General features: G+C 43.4%; 1 long non-coding RNA gene across 1 annotated transcript in view; it reads right to left on the minus strand.

Moving 5' to 3' along the window:
* Positions 1–616: 616 nt before the first annotated feature.
* Positions 617–12,365, minus strand: part of LOC306980451 — a 457,917-nt gene continuing 446,168 nt past the window's right edge. Inside the window, exon 3 of the long non-coding RNA XR_013794024.1 lies at positions 617–659. This is a non-coding gene — a long non-coding RNA (uncharacterized lncRNA). The remainder of the gene's footprint in view (positions 660–12,365) is intronic.

Here is a 12,365-nt window from a genome sequence, read left to right on the forward strand (position 1 = left end):
CAGTGATGTCTGATGTTTTCTTGACTCATTTTTATCAACTTTACAATGTTCAGATTATTATTTGTAGCATGAAGCAAAGTTGGTAAATGATTTATTGGCACAGACAGCCATGGTCGGCTGCTTTGATTGAAACTCCGCTACACAAATGGCTGGGTGTGTTTTGATTGCTCAAGAGTCGCGCCTTAAATACCATTCCAATTTCTACAACCCAAGCAACTTTTCCTGCACTATCTGCCTAATTAAACGCCAAGGACATTTTGGTCAGCGAGCAAAAGCCATCAAATGTTGCAAATTATGAGCAATTAAGATATTTCAAATGACAAAAAGTCATAAGTCGTGGCAGCTGGACAATTCTCGATTGGTCAGATTTTGTTCTTGGAAATCTACTTAAATGTCTTGGGAGTTATTTCATTTATTTCTTCATACAAAGGCCTGTTAGAGACACAATTTATCTGAACATATTACTACGTTTGAAACACAAACTGCAGTATTTGCAATATCTTTGTGCTTCTCTGCTTCTAAGGGCGTTTTCACACATGTTGGAGCACCCTATGGATTGACCCGAGACCGCCCGAGTTTCAACTGCATTTGTTTCAAAGTTTGTTCAGTCCGTGTTACATACACACACACACGTTTATAATTCTATCTTAGTGAGGACACTCATAGACATAATGTATTACCCAGACCCTAACCTTGAACCCTAAGGCCCTAACCCTAACCTTAACCCCAAACCTAACCTTAATCCTAACCCTAACCCTAAACTTGATCCTAACCTTAATCCTAACCCTAATCTAAACCCAATTCTAACCCTAATCCTAAAACCACAACTTGATCCTCAAACGGTCCTTCAAATAAGTGAGGACCACCCAAAATGTCCTCACTTTCCAAAATGTCCTCACTCGGTTAAAAACTCACACTGGTCCTCACAATGTCGTAATTACAAGAACACACACACACACACTTACAATCTTGTACCGCTATCTTAGTGAGGACACGGATAGACATAATGTTACCCAGACTCTAACCCTGAACCCTAAGGCCCTAACCTTAATTCTAACCTTAATTTAAACCCAATTCTAACCCTAACCCTAAAACCCACATCTTGATCCTCAAACGGTCCTTAAAATAAGTGAGAACCACCCAAAATGTCCTCTCTCTGTTGGTTAAAAACTCAAACTGGTCCTCACAATGTTGCAATTACAAGAACACACACACACACACACACTTACAATCTTGTACCACTATCTTAGTGAGGACACGGATAGACATAATGTTTTACCCAGACTCTAACCCTGAACCCTAAGGCCCTAACCTTAATCCTAACCCTAATCTAAACCCAATTCTAACCCTAACCATTAAACCACATCTTGATCCTCAAACGGTCCTTAAAATAAGTGAAAACCACCCAAAATGTCCTCACTCTGTTGGTTAAAAACTCAAACTGGTCCTCACAAGGTTGTAATTACAAGAACACACACACACCACCTGGGACAATCTCATTCTAAGGTTCAGCAAAAGGTTGGCAGCCCTCGTGCTTTAGTTCGTATCAGGATCTGGATTCAATCTCTTTTACGTTAAACCCAATTTTGTCAAAGTACATGACCCATTTTGAATCATTTGTTGAAGGCGATGAAAGATTAAGCCCGTTCTAGATAATCATCCCCCATAAACATCTCCAAATCGTGCCATTCACTTCTCGCGCGTCAACAGGTGCGCCATTGAAATATTCGACGTACTAAAATGAACACGATTTTCCGGATTCCTTCCACTTGGCACTCTGGAATACGTGTGATCCCATGTAACAGGAAATGATTTGCCCGACACCTTTCAATATGTGTCGCATGAGCAACTCTTGACTTTTTCAGACTTTACGGATTTGACAAGAATATGAGGCAGCCAGGTCCCACCGGAGGTGTTCGCCGGCGCACACTCTCCACATTTTCACAGCACGCCCGCCAGCATTAATTGCATCGGCGCACCACATATTCAGACGCCGCGCACCGCTTTTAATACAAATGACTTGAGACAGGGAGTAATAACTTTTCCCCTCCTTCACAACAGTTGCCGCGTGGCGTGTCTCTCATATCCGATGCTCGGGAGAATACGCCCACGTACGACTAATCAAAGCTTCCAATGTTTTCCAAATGTCACTCGTCTTAGCGCAGGTGAGAGATCAAATGCATCTCCGTCGCGCAGATTATCCAAGAAATTAAATTCAAATCCACATTGATATCCTGCAGGTGTCGGGGAAAGAATGATTGTACATGCCGGGGAAGGGGAAAAGTTTAAAAACGAATAGTATATTTTTGATAGTGGAAATGTATTTAACTCAGGAATCCAGTAAATGGAATCATGGAAGCGCAAAAGTCTAAAGGACAAAATAATCTAGATTTGTTTTGAGGAGTAATAAAGAAAAAACTTGATTCTCGCTCATTTGAATACTCTTACAATTTAGCATAAAAATGAAAATCTGCAGTAGTGAGGTAGGTCGTTTACTTGGATAAAAAAAGTTGTCACCTGGATTTTGTTTGCGCTAAAAGTTCGGGTGTATTCCAAGATGACAATGCAGGGATTTAAGATGAGATGAGATGGGACTTCATTGATTTCAAAATAGGCTGACATTGTGAAAGAGTGGTTCAGGGAGCATGAGACATCATTCTCACACATGGACTGGCCACCATAGAGTCAAACACGAGGCCCATTCAATCCGGCCCGTGACACGTAGAGCCCAAATTCCAGAGTATGTAAAAAGAAAAAGTAAGTCTCTCGCCCATTCCTGTGCGGAGTTATGAATTAATAGCTCACTCCAGCCACTAGGGGGCAGCTTAAAGGAACTATACAGGGTGTTAAAAATGTTAAAATGAAGTATTTTCCTCCCCCTACATGTTCCAGCCATGTCCTAATGTGTAGAATGAGCTCAGACCTGTTCACCACAACTGCCTCTAAAATCCTGCACGAGCTTAATATAGAACATGCAGTTATGTGTAAGACCTGAGGTGGCAGTAGTGAGTATAAAAATGACCAACATGCTTCTAGTCCCGTTAAATTTAAAAAGGAAAGAATTCCACACACGTCCAGCAGAGGGCACTGACATAATAAAAGATCAGGATGTAAACAGCACATTATAGCCATGTGGTAAATGGTCTGTCTGCCCCAGGGCGACTGTGGCTACAAGAGTAGCTTACCACCACCAAGTGTTGAGTGACTGAATAGTGACTGCAGTGTAACAAAAACTTGTGACACAGGCTTGTAAAGTGCAATACAAGTATAATCCGTTTTTATTATTTATCAGGCTACAGTCCAGTTGGGCTTTTTTTTTTTAAATTACAGCTCATTATTATTAGTGATGCACAATAATGCCAATTTGAACCGATAACCAATAACTGATAATTCTGCATGTCCCGATACCGATAACCGATAATGACACCGATAATTATGTATATATATTTGCACTTTATTTTGTGACAAGAACTCAATGTAACAGTTCCCAGTTCTGGCCAAAATGTATTAACTCTACCAAGCAATATACAAGTGTATAAATATAAATCAAATAATGAGTTTTACTTTGGGTTTGAGTCTCCACCTTTTTCTAAAGCTCTTTGTTTTTACAGTTCCATCATCTAAGCAGGTCTGTCTCTGTTCATCTGTGTCACAACTTATTTTTTAAAAAAAAGAAAAAAAGAATAATATTACTACTACTACTTCCTTCCTAGTATATTTCTTTTTGTTGACGTCATACTAATGAATTCTTATTTACAGTACTGGAATATAGACAGTATTATAGTTTTTCACTGAGTCTAGAGGCGTCTCTGACATGAGAGAGCAGTGATGCCAAATCTGTGACAGATTCAACTTTGACTAATAATACGATACTACAGCACAAAAACACGACTCTCTCCTGCATTGGGCTCATTTATGCATTTGTGCCTCGTGTGGTAAAAAAAAAAAACACGTGCAGCGTGGCTCATTTCATCAATGTAAAACTTCTGTCGTTCATAGCGCTTCAATCATGGGGCTATCGGGTTTATTTGATCAGAAATACGAAGATAATACATCGGCCCCGCTCTGTTCCAGTAACTTACGTGAGCGGGTCCGCGGTTCACATTTCCTTGTCTTTTTCTCATTTTGTTGCGGTGCTAATGTTGAAGTTACTTTGATGTAAAAAGTCAAAAAACTTCATGGAGACCGCCTGCACAGCTGTTTCGCTGGAATACTTGTCGTATTTTTCAGCAAAAAACATGCAAAAGTCGGCCATGGAGAGCGTATATCTGCTTAAAGTGATAGTCTGCAAGTTTGCAAAGTGAGGAGAGATAGTGAAATTTTAAAGTTAAAAGTCAAATCCCTCCCCTCTTTAACCCGAAAGCCCTTCTTAGTTTCTTAGGATTAAGCTCCTCCCCCTCCTCCTGACAAGCTGGTTCACAGGAAAAGCTCCTCCCATTGGTCAACGGGGGAGGATACTAGACTCTGATTAGCGGCTGAGATCCGGGAAAATGAGGAGAGAAAGCGAGGACATTTTCAAGTGAACAATCTCTTTAAAAATCCAATATGGCGTCCTAAACCGCTCACCGCCACTCCTAAAGGCGGTGAGGTCATGTTGTTCGGGGAGTTGACTGGCACCGAGGCGGGTGATCATTTAGCCGTGATACCTTTAAACACGTCTCGTAGTGAGTTAATAATTGAGCAGCTGTTGCCGGCGCACGCTCCTACAACAAATCCGTGCTTCCCCGGTCCGCTCTTTCTTGATCTCCATCGACCCCCGGGCCTCCCGACGGCAGCCCGGAGCCGCTGCCCCGGCACGGTTTCACCCGCAGGTTACAGCCGGCACTTGGTATTCTCGCCGTGCGCCGCGCCGGGCCTGGCCTCTCCTCACCTGGCTGCGCTCCCTTCCACTCTTCCAAAACCATCCGAGTCCATTACGGGGTCCGTCCGAGGAAGCAGGGCCCCCGGCTGCATGTGTTAGACGGGCTTTTTCGCTGCCTCCTGGCTTCGCGGGACAAAGGCGCACAGCCAAATGTCAGGGAGGAGAATGCAGGCTGAAAATAAAAAAAAGAACACGGCGAAATCAGTAGAATTTGGTGCAGTTTCTCGTCTATCAAAGAGTGTTTTGCAAAAAAATAAATAATTATGGAGTGATTTGGCTCTATCGCTCCTGAACGCACCACATTTCTACCACCACAGGGAGTTTTGGTATAATTTTCCCAATAGGGGAGTTGTTGTGTAAACTGTAAAATGGCACACTTTGAAAACAACAATCTATCTTATTGTTACAGTGATGTTAGATTTTTGTCACAGAAGATTAAACTGAAAAATAAATATGCAAATGCGATGTCGGCTTCTTGTGAGATTATTAAGATGGCAAAATGAAGGCGACACATGACAAATGAAAGGCTTCTGGTGTCCCTAAAACATGCACAACAGCCCTCAAATCCATCTTGACCATGTTTTTAACTCTGGAGCTGGACAAGGGACGGGGGTTGCTTTGAGGCCATTTATGGTGAATAATAAAAACAGAGAGTTTGCTCTTATTAAATCATTATGAAAAAATAAAGTACCAAAATGACCCTGATCAAAAGTTTACATACCCCAGTTTTTAATAATATGTATTGCCCCCTTTAAAGGTATAGGCCATCATTTTTACATACTGAGATATATTCTTACCTGAGCTTAGACGAGTTGATGCGTAACCATCTGGTCTTTATGCTCACCCTCAGCAGGGGCGGATCTAGAAAAAAAATCCTAGGGTGGCAAGCAGGGTCAGGGATCATTTCTGGGGTGGCAACACATTTTACAATGTCAAATGTTTATAGGGGGGCAAGTTTTGCTTGATCGCAAGGCAATTTTTAAATCACATGACATTAATACTGACCAAAAAAACTATTAAAATAATCTTAAATTAAATGAATCAGGCTTTGAAGATCTGGATTGCAACTCGTCCTTGAAACAATGCATTTATGACGTGCCAGGTAAATTACTACACTAGAATTTAGACAGTTCCAGACAAGGACAAAACCTTGCTGAAATCAATGAGGTGGCAAGACCTTTACTGGTGTGGCAGCTGCCACCCCGTGCCACCCCTCTAGATCCGCCCCTGGCCCTGAGTCACGCAAACAGAGCACAGACGGTGTTAGCAAAAGCCTCTCCTCCTCTCCGCTATGGGGCCAAACGGGAGGGAAGTTAGAAGTGACCAAGCTCTTTCACGTTTTCCCTATTGAAATACGGTTATGTGAAGAGTTACGCGATCCAAGTACATGTTGATTTTCAAAGCGGATAAAAAGGGGAACCATATTGTAAGGTGTAATACCACCAGAAGCACTTCGACGTCCACGCAGTAAAGTCAAGCTAAGGTAAGAACATATCTCAGTATGTAAAAACGGTGGCCTATTCCTTTAACATCAATGACAGCTTGGAGTCTTTTGTGGTAGTTGTGGATGAGTTTTTTTTTCTGATGGTAAAGTGGCCCATTCCACTTGACAAAAAGCCTCCAGTTCCTGTAAGTTCCTTGGCTGTCTTGCATGAACTGCACCTTTGAGCTCTCCCCACAGTGGTTTGATGATATTGAGGTCAGGAGACTGAGATGGACAGGACCTTCACTTTATTCTGCTGGAGCCAGTTGCATCAGCGATCCACCTCCATATTTCACAGTAGTTATGATGCACTTTTCATCATAGGCCTTGTTGACAACAAAAAAGTGAACCATACCTACAACTAGGGGCGTCGGACTGGGGGGGTAAAGGGCACTGAGTACCCAGGGCCCAGAGCAGGGTAGGGGCCCTCAAAAATGCTGCAAAAAGCGTTCTGTATTGTACTTTCTATAGTTTCCTCATAATTGATGCTATAAGAACTGAACACAACCGGGCTAAAACACAATGGCTGCTACACAGAATTTTGCACAAACAACAATGATTGATAATATCTCAGGGCCCTGACACCCCTTTAAAAATGTGCCAAATGGTTCAGCCCACACCGGTGTTCAGCACCGTGCGCTTCAACTCTGCAGTGACTTGATGAGGTGGATTCTGTAATGTAACCAAGATAGTTTGTACCCAGGGCCCAGAATTTGGTGCTACACCCCTGCCTACAACACTCCTTTCCTCTGAAGTGTTCGATAATAATAATGATAAAAAAGGGTAAGCAGAAACCAATGTTGCCAATGTTGAGGACTATGAAACCCTGTTTGCGGCCTTGTAAAACACTTGGACAGCTGAAATAAAATGAAAGCTTCTTGGATAAAGTGAAAATGTAATACTAATATGACACGCTGACTACATTTTGCAGCCACATCCTTTCCCTCAACCTGCGTCACAACTTTTCAAACACTCGCATCCTTAAACTTTCCCCAGTGAAGTGCGCCGTAACAAGTTGACGGTCTCTTTAGCGCCCTCAGAACATCCTCCTGGCTGTGTGAGGACTCGCGGATGAAAGATGACGGCGCGGCGGGGGATCCGTTTGCTTCCGGACGGCTCCAAAAACCGCGGAGGTCACCGGCAGTGCGGCGAGAAAGCAGCCCTTCCCGCCTAATAACGCCGCGAGGCAGGGAGCGCCATCATTTCCCATAATTATTGTTGATTGCGTTCATTATGCCACGTCCTGATATCTCGTGGGCGCCGCTGGTGTTTTTTCTTTTCTTTTTTTCCCCGAGCTTTCGCCGTTCCTCAAAAGGCTAATTGGACATCAGTTCGCCGATTCAAAGGAGGTGGCGGAGGGGAGGGAGGCTCGGCTCGTCAGCAGTCTGCCCATTGTCCGATGCATTTTTTATGAGCCCCTGACAGTGGAGATAGGGGCCTTGGGTGGTGCGGGGGAGATGTCAGCCTCTTCTACCCCCCTCCTGCCCTGCCCCGTCTGAAAGAGAGAGCGAAGAGAGATCTCCCGCCAGCTCTGTTTTAATGAAATTAACAAGCCTTGGTTAAAGAGTCTTGTTAAAAATCTGCTGCACGGAGGTCTGACGCAGCACAAACTGACGGTAATGGAGCTCAAAAGGAAAGCCGTCCAGAGTTTAAGGCTGCGCAGATGGAACCAAACGCATTTACGGGATCATCTGTTTGTGTCCGAGCTGCGGGAAAGTACGGCCCACGATGTTCTTTTCGAGAGATTCGGGGTAGCGTATATTACAAAGCATCAGTAATTGCATTGAATATACTACAAAAACCAAAACGAACTGAACTCTTGAACTCTGAAGTGAAAACGTAATTTCTTCATTATTTCCTCTCTTTATTGAAACAGCTGTGGAGAGCAATAGGGCTGTGTCTCGACTGACCACCCATATATTGTTGTATTTTGACAGACTTTGCTCGTCTCTATTGAGTTCCACTGTGCTCGCTACAGTCAGCTAGCATTTCCGTGTCAGTTTCTGCTGAACCACAGAATAATGGTGAATAATGTTTTGTGTCGGAGCGATTCAAGATACTCTGATGAGGACTAATGAAAGGAGTTTAATCCCATCATTGAAACCACAGCGCCAAATCAACAAATAAGTGGTTGGCTAGTGCTTATGTTCAGTCGAATCGGGCAGACACCAACGCAAACTACCGTATTTTCTGGACTACAAGTCGCAGTTTTTTTCATAGTTTGGCAGGGGGTGCGTCTTATACTCCGGAGCGAAGAAAACAAAACAAGCTGATCACGGGCTAAAAGCTAGATGGCCACAGCTAGAGGAACGACTTTGCAAATGAGAGCTTGAACAACGTGATGCCGGGAGAGGCTTGTAAACGGTGCAGTTCCGCCTCCGTGCCCAGGTAGTTGCCAAGGCGATTGTTCAGAAGTGACACCGAGGATGAAGATTTCAATGGATTTACTGATTTGGAGTGAGATGGAGAGTTTGGTATCTTCTTTATAACTGTTCATGTTTACATATCATTACATACATTAGTTGGTTGTTTATGCTTCATGGAGCTACAATCAATACGTTAGCATACCTTACGCCTATTCAGCCTGTTTTTTTTTTTTTTCTCAATTCTGCAATTTTTGGCTGGTGCGTCTTATGCTCCGGAGCGATTTATAATCCGGAAAATACGGTAATGAGATAATCGGTAATCAAAATCTCTGAATTATCGATGCAAAATGTCCTCAAATTGCATGCAAACCGAGAGCAAACTGCCATGAACCGCTCCCGACTTGTTTTCTTTTCTAAAGTTCGCTGCAGTAAATGAATTCGTTATTGCTGTAGTTAAGATTAGCGTAGTATAATGTTCGATAGTAACACTGAAGCAGCCGATGTTTAGGACGATCGATCATATATTCTGCGCTATTGGAGGGTTTAGTGGGAGGGGTTTACGGGAAAATCAGGAAGCGAGTCCGCTGGATATTTTGTTTCCACTGTTTTAGATCAAGTTTGCATTTTCCATCCAACAAAATGTAAGATAGTGATAAAGATGTGTTGTGTGTTGAGATTATTACCAAATACCTGCCCAAAGCAAAATACTTGCATTTGAAAGATACTCCCGTACTGAGTGAAAATATATATATAAAAAAAACTGAAAGCTGAAGGTGCATCAATAAAATAAAAAAATAAAAACAACTCGACAGCCCAATGTACTGGATGTGTAGTATTGTGACAGTGAGGAATCTTCAAATTTCCCCCCAAACCTGTTGCTTGGTTACATTTCCCCTGAAAATAAGTCAGAGAACAGACTGGAATAGCGCTCGGGGAGCAATTGCACATCTCACAGATCAGCGGCAGAAGGGAGGGCTCCGGAGATATCGCGGCACAATGGTGACTCAGTCCCTGGGGGTCCCCAACAAAGGCAGACGGGGCCAGTGAGTCAGAAAAACGGTTCGCCTATACCTTTGCGCTCCCCTCCTCACTCAGGCACGAACACGCCACGGGATACTTTTCACTGTGTGCTCCGTCTGCCAAACCTGTCGCACCAAATCTACACTATTATTTCCTGTGTCCGAGACTAAATTTAGCCAAGTACGCACTTCTCTAAATCAAACAAACGCTGTAGATCTAAAACCGGATCCGAAAGTCGTGCCTGCCAGAAGTTCAAGTCCGTTCAGATGATCGTGGGGGGGTCACTGGTAGAGTTCTTTGAGTATCAGCTTTGAAATACATTTGGTGTTTCACTGGGAGCAGAGGATAGAGGGCAAAACGCAGACGATGTGGTTTTAGTTTCTTTGCGATAATCTTCTGTTGATGAACGTGTGTGGATTCGTGGAGAAAGAGAAGGCATATGACTTAAAGAAGAACTAAGTAATGTGTTTACCTTAATAAATCCTTTTTGTAGTCCCTCTGGGGGTGATACAAGTGTTGATGGGAGGATTGAAGGGTCTTTCTTCTCCCCCTGGTGTCTCTGGCAAGAAAACCACCCTTGCAACTTCCCTGTCTCCAGGTCAGAGGCGCAATACACACTAATAGAATCATGAAGGGGAAGCTAACAGGCTAACGGGCAAAGCTAGCTGAAGGCTAGCGCCACTTTAGGTGTATTTACCATAGATATCATATAATAAAGGCTAGATGTCGCGCTGCTGGCCAATGGAGGTCGACGTCCGCACACGGCGGCCATCTTGCCACAGGGAGCTCGCTCACTCGTAACATTGTGTATTATGGTGCATGTACCTTTTAAATAACCAGAATTTGCTCAATTTTCTACAGATTTTCAAAAGGTTTGGTTTGATATAAACGTCAGAGATGTAGTTATGGCACTGCATACGTATGAATGAATAATAAAATCTGTAATTTCAACATGTTATGTTTGTAAATCCATCAAGAGTTCAGCGAGATAAGAGGATTTGTGTCAGTGACTTACTTCAGATCCGCAGAGCTCGCCAGAAAGCTTCCCTGTGGCAAGATGGCCACCGGTGACGCCGGAAGTGACTCCGCCTTAAGACATCTGGCCTTTATTATATGATATCTATGGTATTTACAGCCAAGTTTGAGAGGAAAAAATGATCTCCATTGTGTAATTGGGTTGTTGCATTATGTACAATATCCCTCTCCCCCTTTGTCTTTTCTGTGAGTGTAGTATTTACTCTACTCTCAATTAATGAGTGAAAAAAACACAACATGCCACGACACCGGCAGTGGCGCTTATGGCCTCTTGGGGCATGAGTTACTTAGTTCTGCTTTTAAGCTAAAGAGGACGACCTTTTTGTGACATTGAGATTGTGGCTCGAGAAGAACGCCTACATTTCTGGCAAAAAATCTTGCACTTTTACCTCACATTTACGTCAATAATGTACAGCAGAAGTTCCAAATGGACTTCTCTTTGTTTATTTTTTTGCCCCATTCACGTGCAGTGCCTCGCCTTAAGTAGTACAAACACATACGCTGTAAATCATCTCACAATTTGGAATTCATAATTACAGTGTAACCTTCACTCCAAATAACCAGTGACCCACATGTATTTGGAGCATTTTAGCCACTTAGCACGCAGGAATCTCAAAGGCAATGTTAATTTCTCCGTCCGTAAATGCAGACCAAATATTCAAAGTATCCCAGCATCATTATTCATCCCCAGAACTTGGTGGAGGATACTTTATTGTCTAGCTTTCGTTCTTAATCTAATTTCCACAACAACAACCAAAAAAAACCCCCTTCTTTAACAGCATCCTCCTCCAAAGTAACTCCGCTGCAGGCCTCGAGGCACATGAAATTAAAAAACACCATCTTTGTTATTGCTGAGTGCAGCCATGTAAACAAAAACCCCTCCGAGTTAATGAAAACGTATACCTGTAATGTATGCTCGCTCATATCCCGCACATGAAGCTACAGCACCGCAGGCGGGGCGCTTGTTTTTGACACCTCCGCAGCTCTCCGGCACGGACGGACCGTGACTGCGGGCTAAGGCCGTCCCGCGGGAGACAACGAGCCTCTCAGAGATACAGGGATGTGAGAAAAGGGCTGACGGGGCACAACGGAGGGTATAAAAGAGGGAGAATGGACATGTTTAAGATGACCGCTGAAACTGTCAGACTGCAGAGCCTGCCTGGGAGAAGTGTCCCGCCGGGCAGGTGGGGACATGCGGGGGATTGTGTTCTTCACGGCTAAGCACAAAGTATGTGAGACCTGGTTATTTTTCCACATCTATTCTTTTCAAAAGCATGCTCCAAAGAATTGACTATTTTCCTATTTGTTTATTTCAATATTCCAAGAAGGTCACACGCTCTACTGACTTGTTGGACCTGGCATTGATGAAGACGGAAATTCGGGTATTTAGTTACGACGTAGCCCCTTAGCTACGACGTCAGCCATAATAGCGCATGCCAAGCTAGTGTTGTGTGGCAGGTTGCAGCTTTTTCCCTCCATATGGTCCTGAATGGTGAAGCCAGTGCCGACTATGGCGAGGTAAGAATGTTCGTTTCATGGCGTTTATCATTTCTGAAGTTTCTCCATAATAAACAAATTAAAGGGACTATACAGAGTTTAA

This window comes from Gobius niger, assembly GCF_951799975.1.
Source record: "Gobius niger genome assembly, chromosome: 21".
Classification (NCBI taxonomy): domain Eukaryota; kingdom Metazoa; phylum Chordata; class Actinopteri; order Gobiiformes; family Gobiidae; genus Gobius; species Gobius niger.